The sequence below is a fragment of the Erinaceus europaeus genome, chromosome 9 (assembly GCF_950295315.1).
Source record: "Erinaceus europaeus chromosome 9, mEriEur2.1, whole genome shotgun sequence".
Taxonomy (NCBI): domain Eukaryota; kingdom Metazoa; phylum Chordata; class Mammalia; order Eulipotyphla; family Erinaceidae; genus Erinaceus; species Erinaceus europaeus.
The window spans coordinates 19,923,968-19,936,089 of NC_080170.1; the positions used below are offsets into that span (position 1 = coordinate 19,923,968).

Consider the following 12,122-nt stretch of genomic DNA (forward strand, 5'->3'; position numbering starts at 1 on the left):
GTGGACTGAATTTATCACCTCATGCTTTCAAGTCCTGCACTCTAGCCATTGTGTCACCCTACCTGGTTGCTGATTTCTTTGTTTTTTTCATATGAGCTAAAGGAAAAATTATCAGCTCTTTACACCCTAATTCCTCAGGGGACAAAATAGTTCAATGTGTTAATTTGTCTTGCAAAATTTGAAAAACACAATTTGACAGAGAAATTGAGAATCACCACCCATATTAAAATCTCAGTTGTTACCTTACTAATAACTATCATTTGAGAGACTTGAAGTTGGATGACTGCATAGTACCCACTGTTATACCATGCAATAAAATAAGTTTTAAGTTCTGAGACACCACGCTATGACACCATGCAAAGAAGAAACTTCATTAGTAATGGAATATTGCTGTGGTGTCTCTCCTTCTCTCTGACTCTCTATCTAACTGTCTCTCATTCTTTATAGGGAAAAAAGAAAAATATATACAAACCATTTCACTTAGTAGATGTTTCCAAAAAGGGAAAATCCAAATCTCATCCACTATAATATTACCTTCATGTTCCTGATCATAAAAAAAATTGTTCTGCTTTGTATCTTAATACTTTTTCAGCCACTAAGTTATAGATGCTGCCATGACACCAATCTGACTTGCCTGGGCAGATGACCTCACCAATGTGTCCTGGAGCACCACCTCTCCAGAGCCCTGCCCCACTAGGGAAAGATGGAAACAGGCTAGGAGTATGGATCCATGTGTCAACGCCCATGTCCAGTGGAGAAGCAATTACAGAAGTAACACTTTCCACCTTCTGCACCCCATAATGATCCTGGGTCCATACACCCAGAGGGATAATGAGTAGGAAAGCTCCCATTGGAGGGGATGGGATACAGAACTCTAGTGGTGGGAATTGTGTGAAATTGACCACTCTTATCAGATCGTCTTATTGATCATTGTTAAAAGCAAACAAACAGTTCACCAGGAGCAGTAGAATCATAGTCTTAAGGCCCCAGCATAGGCTCATTTTTTAAAATCTCTTTCTCCTTTTTATCTCAGCATATTTTAACTACTCTGGCTGTTTTTCTATTCTGAAAGCTATATTTTTGCTTCTTAAAGATGCATTACAATTTTTGTGTTGTATATTAATATAAGCCAGATATTTAAAACAGTACAGTTTCCAAATACCTTTGCAGTGCCCATTCATTCAAAGTTGTAACTGGCATCTGTGTGAAAGAGCATAACACACTGTGTGTGCAGGTCTCCAGTCAGGGCACAGCCACTGGGCAACGTGCTGGCTCCTCATGGTGCCCACTCCTGGTGTAAGTCACACTCATGTGAAGGGCTCTTAGTTTTCAAAATATTTTCTTTGTGATTAATAATGATCTATGTGTTTACAAGATACTGAGATGCATGGTTCTAAAATCCCTGCTACTCAAAATTGAGGGGGTACCTGGACACTCCAGTGAACCAGTGGCCATTAAAAGGGAGTGAATGATGCTAAAAGGCAACTCAGCTGGTAGAGCATGAGACCTGAATCTCAGGGTGTTGGCTTTATGTCCCACATTGGGTGACAGATATTATCTGATATGGAAAAGGCTCTTTTGTGTTGACTTATAAATGTGACATATTTATTAGGTACTTAAACTCCATGGTGACAAAATAAGCAAAAGAATAAGAGCCTAGTCAGCCACATCGCCTGAGTCATGAGCTTCTAAACATTCTCCAGCATTTAGCTTCCATCACATATGGGTCCCAGGAGAAACCATGTCAAATAACCAGGAACCAAGGGCAAGCAAGAGGGAATGGAGAAAAGGTAAAAGGCAAAAAAGGGGAATTATTTCTGCCAAACTCCCTTTAAATCCCTTCTGTTACATCATGTATGGCATCTGCCCTGTACTAATGATGTTTGCTAGCCACGCCCACATGGCCCAGCCTTCCTCATGTTACAGGCAAAACACAAAATATTCCCAAACACAAAGAATGGCATTTATTAAGCAGAAATTTAATTATAGGCAGTTCATTGACTGTGACATAAATCTATAAGCACAGTGTTTTATTTCTCAGTGCCGTGCTGCAGAGCCTCTCAAATCTCAGATTCTTGGACCAGCACTGATCACAACTTTGAGTTCTCTCAGAGTGTCTGTAGTCGGAACGTCAGGATTTGGGTCACATGGCTGTGACTCTGACTCTCATGAAGTTGCAGGCAAAGGCATCTAGACTGGGCTGGCTGGTGCACTTCAAGGTGACTTGTCCACAAGACTACAGGCAGGCAGTCTCAGATCCTGTTTCCTGCAAATCTCCACAGGACCTTCTGAGTGTCCTCATGTCTTGGTGGCTGACTTCCCCCAGAATGAGTGATGCAAGAGGGAAAGTGGAAGCTGCAATGCCTTTACGACCTAGCTTGGGGCATCTAACTCCACTTACTCTGCTGGCTACACAGGTGACTCTCATTCCATGAGAAGTGTCTAGATAAGGGCTTCAGTAACTTGAGGCAAGGACATGGGGGCGTCTCTGAGAAAGACAGTCACTAGTGAAACACAGCAACATTCAGTATGTAGCCAATGGATTTGAGCTTATATGTCTGTTGTCCATGAAATCTTGATACCCATTACAAAACATAGGACACATCTTTCACTTAGGAATATACCCTGTGTGGTCTGGGAGTTATTGTGGTGGATAAGACATTCAACTCTCAAGTATGAGGGCCTGAGCTTGGTCCTTGGCATGATCTATGCTGGAGTCATGTGCCGATCTTTCTCTCCCTCCCTCCTCATCTCTCTCTTTCTCTCATCTACCTCTCTCTTTCTCATAGATATGTAATACTTATTAAATGCAAAAATTTAATGCAAGAGGAAACAGTATTCTGTTCTTTCACAAAAAAAAAACTAACCCCAAAGCAAAGAATTACTGATTGTTTCATGATATGCTTATTTTTGCCTCTTCATAATCTTCATATATAGTATGGTATTTCTTTTTTTTTCTCCAGGGTTATCTCTGGGATTTGGTACCTGCACTACAAATACACTAGTCCTAGAGGCCATTTTTCCCTCTTTTGTTGCCTTTGTTGTTATTATTACTGTTATTATTGATGTTGTTGTTGGATAGGACAGAGAGAAATCAAGAGAGGAGGGGAAGATAGAAAGGGGGAGAGAAAGATAGACACCTGCAGACCTGCTTCACCTCTTGTGAAGCGACCTCCCTGCAGGTGGGGAGCTGGGGGCTCAAACAAGGATTCTTATGCTGATCTATGTGCTTTATGCCACCTGCACTTACCCTACCACGCTACTACCCAGCCCCCCTATAATATGGTACTTCTTGTCTATTTGCTTATGAAAGTGAAAGAAGAGAAAGGAGAAAAAGAAGGAGCAAGAACACTGACATATGCAAGAGTGGAGATTGAAATCAAGACCTCATGCTTTAGGGTTCAAAGCTTTATCCACTGGAACAATTTCCGGCAGAAACGTTGCCTTATTTCCTTCCTTCCTTCCTTCCTTCCTTCCTTCCTTCCTTCCTTTCTTTCTTTCTGTTTTTCTTTCTTTTTTTCCTTACTTCCTTCCTTTCTTCCTTTCTGTCTTATTTAACACTGTATTTCTAAGTTCATTCTCTGAATTCAGCATCAAATCTCTGAAAATTAATTATGTGTGAGTACCCTGTAATGTGTATTAGATACTGCAATTTACAGAAGACTCTAGCATATCTAGCAATTCTGTATATACCATGTAGTAATATACATTATCTCCACATATGGTGTATTCATAGTTTCTTGCCAAGTAGCATTTTCCTGTAGGATTATAATCCAGTATAGAGCCATCTGACTTAGCCAGGAGACTCACAGAACCTGACAGTAGGACCATGGACAGTTACAGAAGCTGCATTGAAAGCATGAGTCCTTCAAGGTGTGAGTCAGCCTAGTTAGTGACTGGATTCAATTTCACTAAGTTTGTGTCAGCCAACATTATATTGAATACAAGGCACTGATCTCACACAAATGTGGTCAATGAAATGAACACCTTGTAGCCACTGCCCTTGAGGAACCCCAGCTTTTTATGAAGCAGAAATAGAGAGTTGGATGCAGATAGAAAAATCTGGGAAGAAGGTGGGATAGAGAGGAAGAAGACACCAGCAGTACTGCATCAGCACTTGTGAAGCTCCCTTCTGTAGGTGGAGACAAGAGTCTTAATCCCAGGTCTTTGTGCTTGGTAACATGGGCACCCAAGCGGGTGTGTCAGTGCCCAGCCACCAAAACTGTATTTGAAGAAAGTAGATAATTTGCATCAGACTATCAACTGACATCTGGGAATGTGTTATTATTAGTTTTTTTTTTTCTTTACAGAATTTTGTTGTTTTTTTCCCTAAATCTAAAGAGTAACAAGAAATCAGATTCTAGGAGAATGGGGAGTAGATATGGGCAGCAGATAGTGTACACTACAAGGGCTCACTCTGAGTTTTCCCAGACGCTATAGGAGTCTGGGCCTGAGGCAGATCCTGGTTCCCCTGACTGCAGCCTCCTGGGTGGGGTGTCTGATGCTCTCATGGCCCATGAGGACGCCCTGTGGTGTCTCAGCTGTGTCCCCACAGAGATGAGAGGATCTCTCACTGACAGCTGGGGTGGTGAAGGTGCCCCCTGTATCTTCAAACAAAATATCCAGGGTAGAAATATGGTTTCAGGGGTTCGATGAAAGTGCTTTTGAAAGTATAAAGCAGACTGCACTCTGTCACATTGTAGAAAGAAATTAGACTTTTCTCATACGGCAGTAAAATACCCACAATTTGAATGCCTTTTGAAATCTTAAGAATAGAAGGGGGAGTGGTAAGTGCTTTGACCTCCTTAAACTTTAGAGAAATTACCCAGAACCCATTTTCAGGACAAACAGTGATGTCGCCTTTCCACTTGACTGACTCCACACACAGTCCTATTTCCCACCTGTGATCCCTTGACACATCCGCCTCCCAGTAATGGTCACCAGCAGAGAAGCTGTTCTCCCCCAGAACAGCCCTGAGAGTGTCAAAGAGCTCCGGATTGTCAGGAACATCTTGCTTTTCCAAAACACATCTCACATATTTTCTGTCCTCAGATAACATAAGGTAAGGGTGAGCAGTGTCCTGATCCAGGGTTATGTTGGCTGCAGAAGAAGAAGTACATCCATTAACTGTAGGACTGAAAGTAAGTCCTATTTTAGGGCTCACAAGCTTTACATAAGGTCTTTGATGCCTATCTAGCAGGGTCTGTAAGCAAAAGATTAAAACAAGTGTGAGAAACAAATGAGGGGTCAGAGAGAAAGAGAGCTAAGTGGGTAGGTGATGCCTGGCCAGGCACTTGGCCTAGGCTATAGCCCCAGCCCCACTGGGGAAGTTCTGTGTCACCAGGAAAAGCAACAGCTGGTGGGAAGGCTTCCCCTCTAGTAATCTCTCTGTGAGTATTTGCATTACAAAGAAAATATAGGTGGCCCAGAGCTGTAAAATATTTCACAGGAGAAATATTTAGAAAGAAAGAAAAAAAATGAATGCTCCTGGGTACTTTTCAAAACCTGAGATCAAAGCAGTTATCATTCCACACCCCTGCCCACACAGCCATTATATTTGCAAATCTGAAGAATGTATTTGTAGAAGTCATTAAACCATCTCATCTGTGAAATGGACACATCACATCAGAGGGTCTAGAGGGAACACTAATAAGGGGAGAATGACATGTAACCACCTGCTCCTGAGAGGCCTCAGCAATCACACAAATCTTGGACCATTATCTCTCTCTCTCTCTCTCTCTCTCTCTCTCTCTCTCTCTCTCTGCCCCTCTGTCCCTCTGTCTCTCTGACTCCTGTAACGTAACAAATTTTTCAGCAGGAGCTTACAGTCCTGTGCCTGCCATGAGAGCAGAACCCGTGGCCAGGTGAGCCCCATCTGCAGACACAGAGACTGAAACGCCCCAGGTGCTGGAGGAGAGGACAGTGTCCAGGGCAGCCAGAGGAGAGGCGGAGGGGAAGGGGCAGGGGCAGGCCAGTCAAGGGGAAGAGGGCGGGGTCACTGAGCCCCTGAGACCACTGGGGATTCTGCCCTTTCTCTGGGCAGATGGACACACAGGGGAGCAGGGAAAGACTATTATGAACTAGTTCGCAGAATTCTGAGTATAAAAGATAATAATGTTATAATCACACTTAGATTAAGTGTGGCTGCTAGGGAGAACTGTTTTTTCCAGGAAGGAGATTTGACAGCATATGTGCAGGCTGATGGTAACAACAGGAAGATGTGAGCAAATTGTGAGGGCAAGATAACTGATAACAAATCTCATATTTCACCAGTCTGTTTAGTCTCTGGAGAGCTGTTACTGCGAATGTGGGATTAGTGTAGACTGAAGTCACAAGTGGGAATTAAGGAAACAAAGCAGGAAATCGATAGTGTGAGACTTCCAATAAACTGTGGTCCTATGCAGCTGTACCAGGAGTCCAGGACTAGAATGGGGCTTAGGGTGGAACTCAGTTTCCTCTCATGGAGAAAGAATAGTTTGGTGGAGGTTGAGATGTACAGGCACTTTTCTCGGGCAAAGACTGTCTACTTTTTTTTAAAAAAGTATTTTTTTTCTTCTGTTTATTGCCACCAGGATAATTTGTGAGTTCAGTATCTGCATCTTAAATCCACCACTCCCGGCAGTATTTTTTTTAATATAGAGACAGAAATTGAGAGTGAAAGGAGGGTAGAGGGAGAAGAAGAGAGACACCTGCAGCACTGCTTTAGCACAGAGGAAGCATCCCTCATGCAGGTGGAGACTGGGGACTTGAACCTGGAACCTTGCATACAGCAACCTGTGCACTCAACTGCTTATGTCACCACCCAGCCCCACTAAAGTCAGTTTTCTAAATTAGCACATATCCCAATAAAGTGATCTTGCAAAATGGATTCAGTGATAGTTTTTACCTCCCTAATGACTTACAACTACATTTCAGGCAAATGACTCAATTTTATCACTGTTATGCAAGGCTTTAACATTGACTTAATTTTTTTTTCTGAAACAACATTTTCATATTTCATGACTTGGTTCTTTTTGACTTCGGGTACATTTATTCAGAATCAACTGATTTTCAGCATTCAGAATACTATATAGATTACTTGGGCAAAGCCTTTACTCTATAAAAGAGTTCCAGAAAGAGAGAGAAAAACAAAAGAGACCATGGTACCAAAGTTTTCCTTAATGCAATGGGGGCTGGGCTTGAACCTGGGCTGCACACAAGGCAGAAGCAGTGCACCATCCACGTGAGCTATTTCCCAGCCCAACTATAAGACTTTAAAGTGATTCTTACCGAAGTACCAGAGATTGAGAAAATGGAAGCTCTCTGAGTGTTTATATGGAACTGTGCCTGAAACCAGCCATCTTCTGTCCCTCTACTTTTACTTATTTATATATTTTACCAAAGCACTGCTCAGCTCTGGGTTATGCTGATCTGCAGCATTGGACCTGGAATTTTGAGCCTCAGGCATGAGTCTATCTATTTGCATAATAGTTCATGGCAGTCACTTAATACTCATCAAATTTGTACTTACTTTTATATCTCCTGATGACATTTAGTCCTACAAACAAACAGGAAAATGTGAAGTTAGTTGAACAGCTAGCAGGGCAGGCGTCGGTATGAATAATGACATGTGGATGTCAAAGTAGAGAATTCAGACTTCACTCACCCTCTGCTCCCAGGGCTTTGCTTTGGGCTGCAACCAACAGAGAAAGAGAGAGATCAGTATTCAGAGGGGACACTGGCTGTGTTTTCAGTTGAGCATGAGGAGGAGAGACAGAAATTTCAAATGTGAAAATTCATAGTCTAGTCTATTTTTCATTCGGATACAAGGTCAGAGAGGAAGAGTGAGCTAGACCAAGGGGAACCCAGAGCACAGAAGCATCCTTAGTTGCACTGGCGCCTCCCTGTGCTGCCAGGCCTCAGACTCCATTTCCTCACCAACGCAGGAAACCTACCTGGGGATTTGTCTCTCTGGTGCTGGGTATCTTTTTAATGTGAATTATTAATATATTTAGAAAACATATAAGAATAATCTAAATAGTGTTTAAAATTAAGCACACATTTCCTCTAGTGACCTAAAATATATTATTCTTTGTCTTTGTTTTTCCAAAATTTCACAGTGATATGTTGTGGAGTGGACCATTTTGACTTATAAACTCTGGCTGTTCTTTTGGCTTTCTTAATGCTTATACTTTCAGCTATTCCCAGGTGTGTGAAAGCTTTCCTCTATGGCATATTCAAATATTAACTCTGCTCCCTCTCCATCTCCTCAACTTTGGAATTTCAGTTACTCTTCTGTTATTATTTTTCTGCTGGAACCTGCTATTTCACCCAGAATTACTCTACTGGTCAGGAATCCTTGGTGTTCAGCAACTTCAGACCCAGAGAAAGTGGTGGTTTTCTCTCAAAGACTTCTATCCAGTCCAGAGCTGAAATACTCTTTTACAAGGCCTCTAATACTCGCTCTAATTCTCTCCCCGGCATCTTTAACTTCTTGAATTGCCATTTGAAGTTTTCTTTATGAATTTTTGTAGTTCTTTGGTGAAATGATATTTAGGATTGTGAATCTGTGTTTGTAAGTTATGGCTGGAGACCTGAATCGCCTTTCTAAGAAGTTTTCTGAAGTTAAAGTCTAACAATTCCTCTAATTATTTTTCAGCTTTCATAATATGATATCTGCTTGTCAGCCAAAAGTGGCACTGTGTCTGGTTTTTTAATTATTATTATTATTATTATTTCAATTTTTGTATCCTTGGCTAATGCATGACACAGGGAAAAAAGAATTTGAAATACAAAGCAAGAACCATCAGACTATCTGTAGAATTCTCATCACAGACACTAGAAACCAGAAGAGAATGGAATGAAATAGTCACTATACTAAAGGAATAGATTACCAGCCACAAATTCTCTCTAATTCTAAAACATCTTTCATATATGTAGGATAACTTAAAACCTTCTCAAACATACAGAAACCAAAAGAATTCACCACCACCAGTCCATCCTGGCAAGAATTCCTGAAAGGAGTCCCACACTAAAAGAAACAAACAAACCCCTACTTTAAATGAGTTCATCATTGACACCATACCATGGACATCTATCTTTGACAAAGTTGCCTGGACTATGAAATGGGGAAAGGTGGGTCTTTTCAACAAGTGGTGTTGAAAAATTGGATTGAAACATGCAGAAGAATGAAACTGAACCACTAAATTTCACCAAACACAAAAGTATATTTTAATTGGGTCAGAGACTTGGATGTTAGGCCATAAACTATCAAATATTGGCAGAACTCTTCTCCAGAACTCTTTAAAGACATCTTTAATGAGAGAAATCTAACTAGATCCCAATCTAGAGACAACTCAACCAGGCAGGGATGTTATGGTTGAAGGGTAAATCTAAGAGTTATATTTCAATTAACTGATGTTAAATTAACTATTTCTGATTTCAGTGCACCCATCACAGATGATCTGTGAATCAAATTTATGGTAAAAGCTATTATTAGCCTTTATCACAAGGACAAGGATATCAAGCCCAAACATACCTAGTTTTCTTCTAGTTTGTACAAAGAGAACACCAAAGGCTGTGGCAACAGGGGCACAACAAATCCCACTATCCAGGGCCAGAGTCTGGAGAACATGGCGTCTGAAACACAGGAAATATCTTCCTTGAGACTGAGCTTGACATCAGTGACCTGGCTGCTATGGACAAACCTAAGGGCTTTCACCTGGGAGGCATGTGAGCAGGGACAGCGATTCTAAGCCTCACCCTCCCGCCCTGCAATTCACAGCGACCCAGGACTCCCTGAGAGCTTGATGTTCTCTTGTACTTCCAAAGGGAGAGAAAGAAAATCACTTCTTACAGACCCACAAGTAAAGCTGATGCATTAGACATCATTGTATTCTCTATCAGGAATGTCAAGTCTTGTGTATGGACACTTTCAACTATCATTCTCCTATAATTCCTAAAATGCTACAAATGCTACAAAAGATTCCCTTATATTCTCCTCCCTCCCTTCTCAGTTTCCTCAATCAGACTTTGCCACTGTCCTCTCTACTCAGTGACCTTCCACATGCCTGTATGTGAGCCTGACAAGCAAGTAATATGCAGGATAATCTAAGGCTGTGAGGGACTGTGAGATGCGGGACTTCAGAGTCTAGGTCAGGAAGGTTAGTAGTTGCCTCAAGCCACAAAGGTGGTAGGTGGAATTCACCAGATTGGTTTCATTTGACAGTTGGGAAACATCAAATTGTCTAAAATATTGATTTCCTTGGCATTAGGAATAAGAGAGGTTTAGAAAAAAAATGTTAAAGATTACTCAAAATGACTAAATGTTCTTTGATGCTTTGTGCCACCATGCTATCATTACTATAAAATAATGTAATGATACCCCCTGTCACAAAGAAGTACAGAACAGACAAAAGATGAGTTTTCAAACAAGCTCTCCAATAACAACTACAGTGGATGGGGTAGAGCATCCTCCAGGCCCTTCACCCTCAGGTCTTGGATGCTGTCCCCTCCTTGCTCAGCAGAGATCTCTCAGGATTCTCACACTGGAGAGCACTGACCTGCCATAGAAACATGTGCTTCCTTCTCCTCACTGAGGACTGGGTTCCTTATGGCACAGGACACATCTCTTGAGCTGGTGTCTACAGTGACAGATGTTTTCACATGAAACAGGCCATCTTCTGCCACTGTCTTTGTTTCAGAGGCCGGCTCCAAATATCGCAGTCCTTGAAGGGCCCTCCATTGCACCTCAGGCTCTGGGTACCAGCCCCTGGATGTGCAGGTCAGCTTCACCTCCCCAGTGCCTCCAGGCTCAATGTGAATCTGAGGAGCTGTGCCTGAGGCTGGGAAGGAAAAAAGAGACTGAAAAAAGCAGATTCTTCCAGAGGTTTATTGCCACCTGACTTCGGCTGTCAGCTTGTGTTCCTAGTTTACCTCTATGAATCTCAACTCTGCTTTATAAATGTGGAGGTTAAGAAACCTTAAACACAGTTGTTGGGAACATAGGCCTATGGTGGTGGGTATGGTATGAAGCTATACCTGCTACTTTTATAATCCTGTAAATCACTATTAAATAAAGAATTTTCAAAAGTGAAAAGATAATAAATACCACAGTCAAATTTAGAAAATAAATTAATTGATAAAGTCCACAAACACTAATCATGTTCTTTCTTTTTTACTGTTTCTGCATAAAATGTTATTACTCATTTAGCTGATGATTAATTTTTTTCATTACTCAAGATGTCTTAATATTAACAGAGATAACAGAATCCAAGCTTTCCCTAGGTCTCTGGTTGCTGGGCTCAAACCTGGTCATTCACAGGGAGAAGCAGACACACTCTTAGGTGAGCTATCACATCCCTTATCTGATGATCCTCCAAGTGAATAGCAGAATATCCTATCACTCCAGGTGCAACCTGGCGAGTAAAGACAGACAGAGTTGGTGTTTTCCATGACAAATGTCTTGCTCTTTCCCAAATATCCACCTCCCCTTTCAGCAATACTTTCCAGTATGAGCATCCGGCATGCTGGGAATGTTCTCACCATCCTGTGGCCCTGATAAACAGCCACAGGGAACTACTGAGCCTTTGACTCATTGGTCTGGTCTGTGGACAACCTGACTTTCACATTGTACCTAATATCAACTCACTGGAGGTGGAGTATGAGGTTAGTAGTTACCTTGCTGGCCTGTGTAGTTGCTAAGGAGACAGACAATCTTAAAAGTGGGTGTGCCAGTCACCTAAGGCTTTGCATTCCAAATTCCTCTGCATTTAGGAGGTGTTTGTGAAGGTGATGTGAAATGGGAACAATGTATGTTCTAGAATATTTCCTAAAAGAAAAAGGGTCATCCTTCCCTTTTTCTGTTTTCAGGTGACTCATCTTTGAAAGTGAAAAAAGGAGCCAGGTGGCAGTGCACCTGGTTGAACACACACATCACAGAGAGTGAGGACACTAGTTCAAATCCTTAGGGTCAAGTTTCCCACTTGCAAAGAGGAAGCTTCATGTGTGATGTAGCATCGCTGCGTTTCTCTCTCTCTCTTTCTCTCTCTCTCTCTCTCCCTCTCTCTCTCTCTCATTTCTCTCTGCCTCTATATAAATTAAGAAAAGAAGTGAATTAAGAGGGGGCTGTGCAGTGGCACACC

General features: G+C 41.8%; 1 long non-coding RNA gene across 1 annotated transcript in view; it reads right to left on the reverse strand.

The window, feature by feature from the left end:
- The window catches only part of LOC103119633 (uncharacterized), a 301,172-nt gene that overhangs the window by 95,356 nt on the left and 193,694 nt on the right, over positions 1-12,122 (reverse strand). The window lies entirely within an intron of this gene.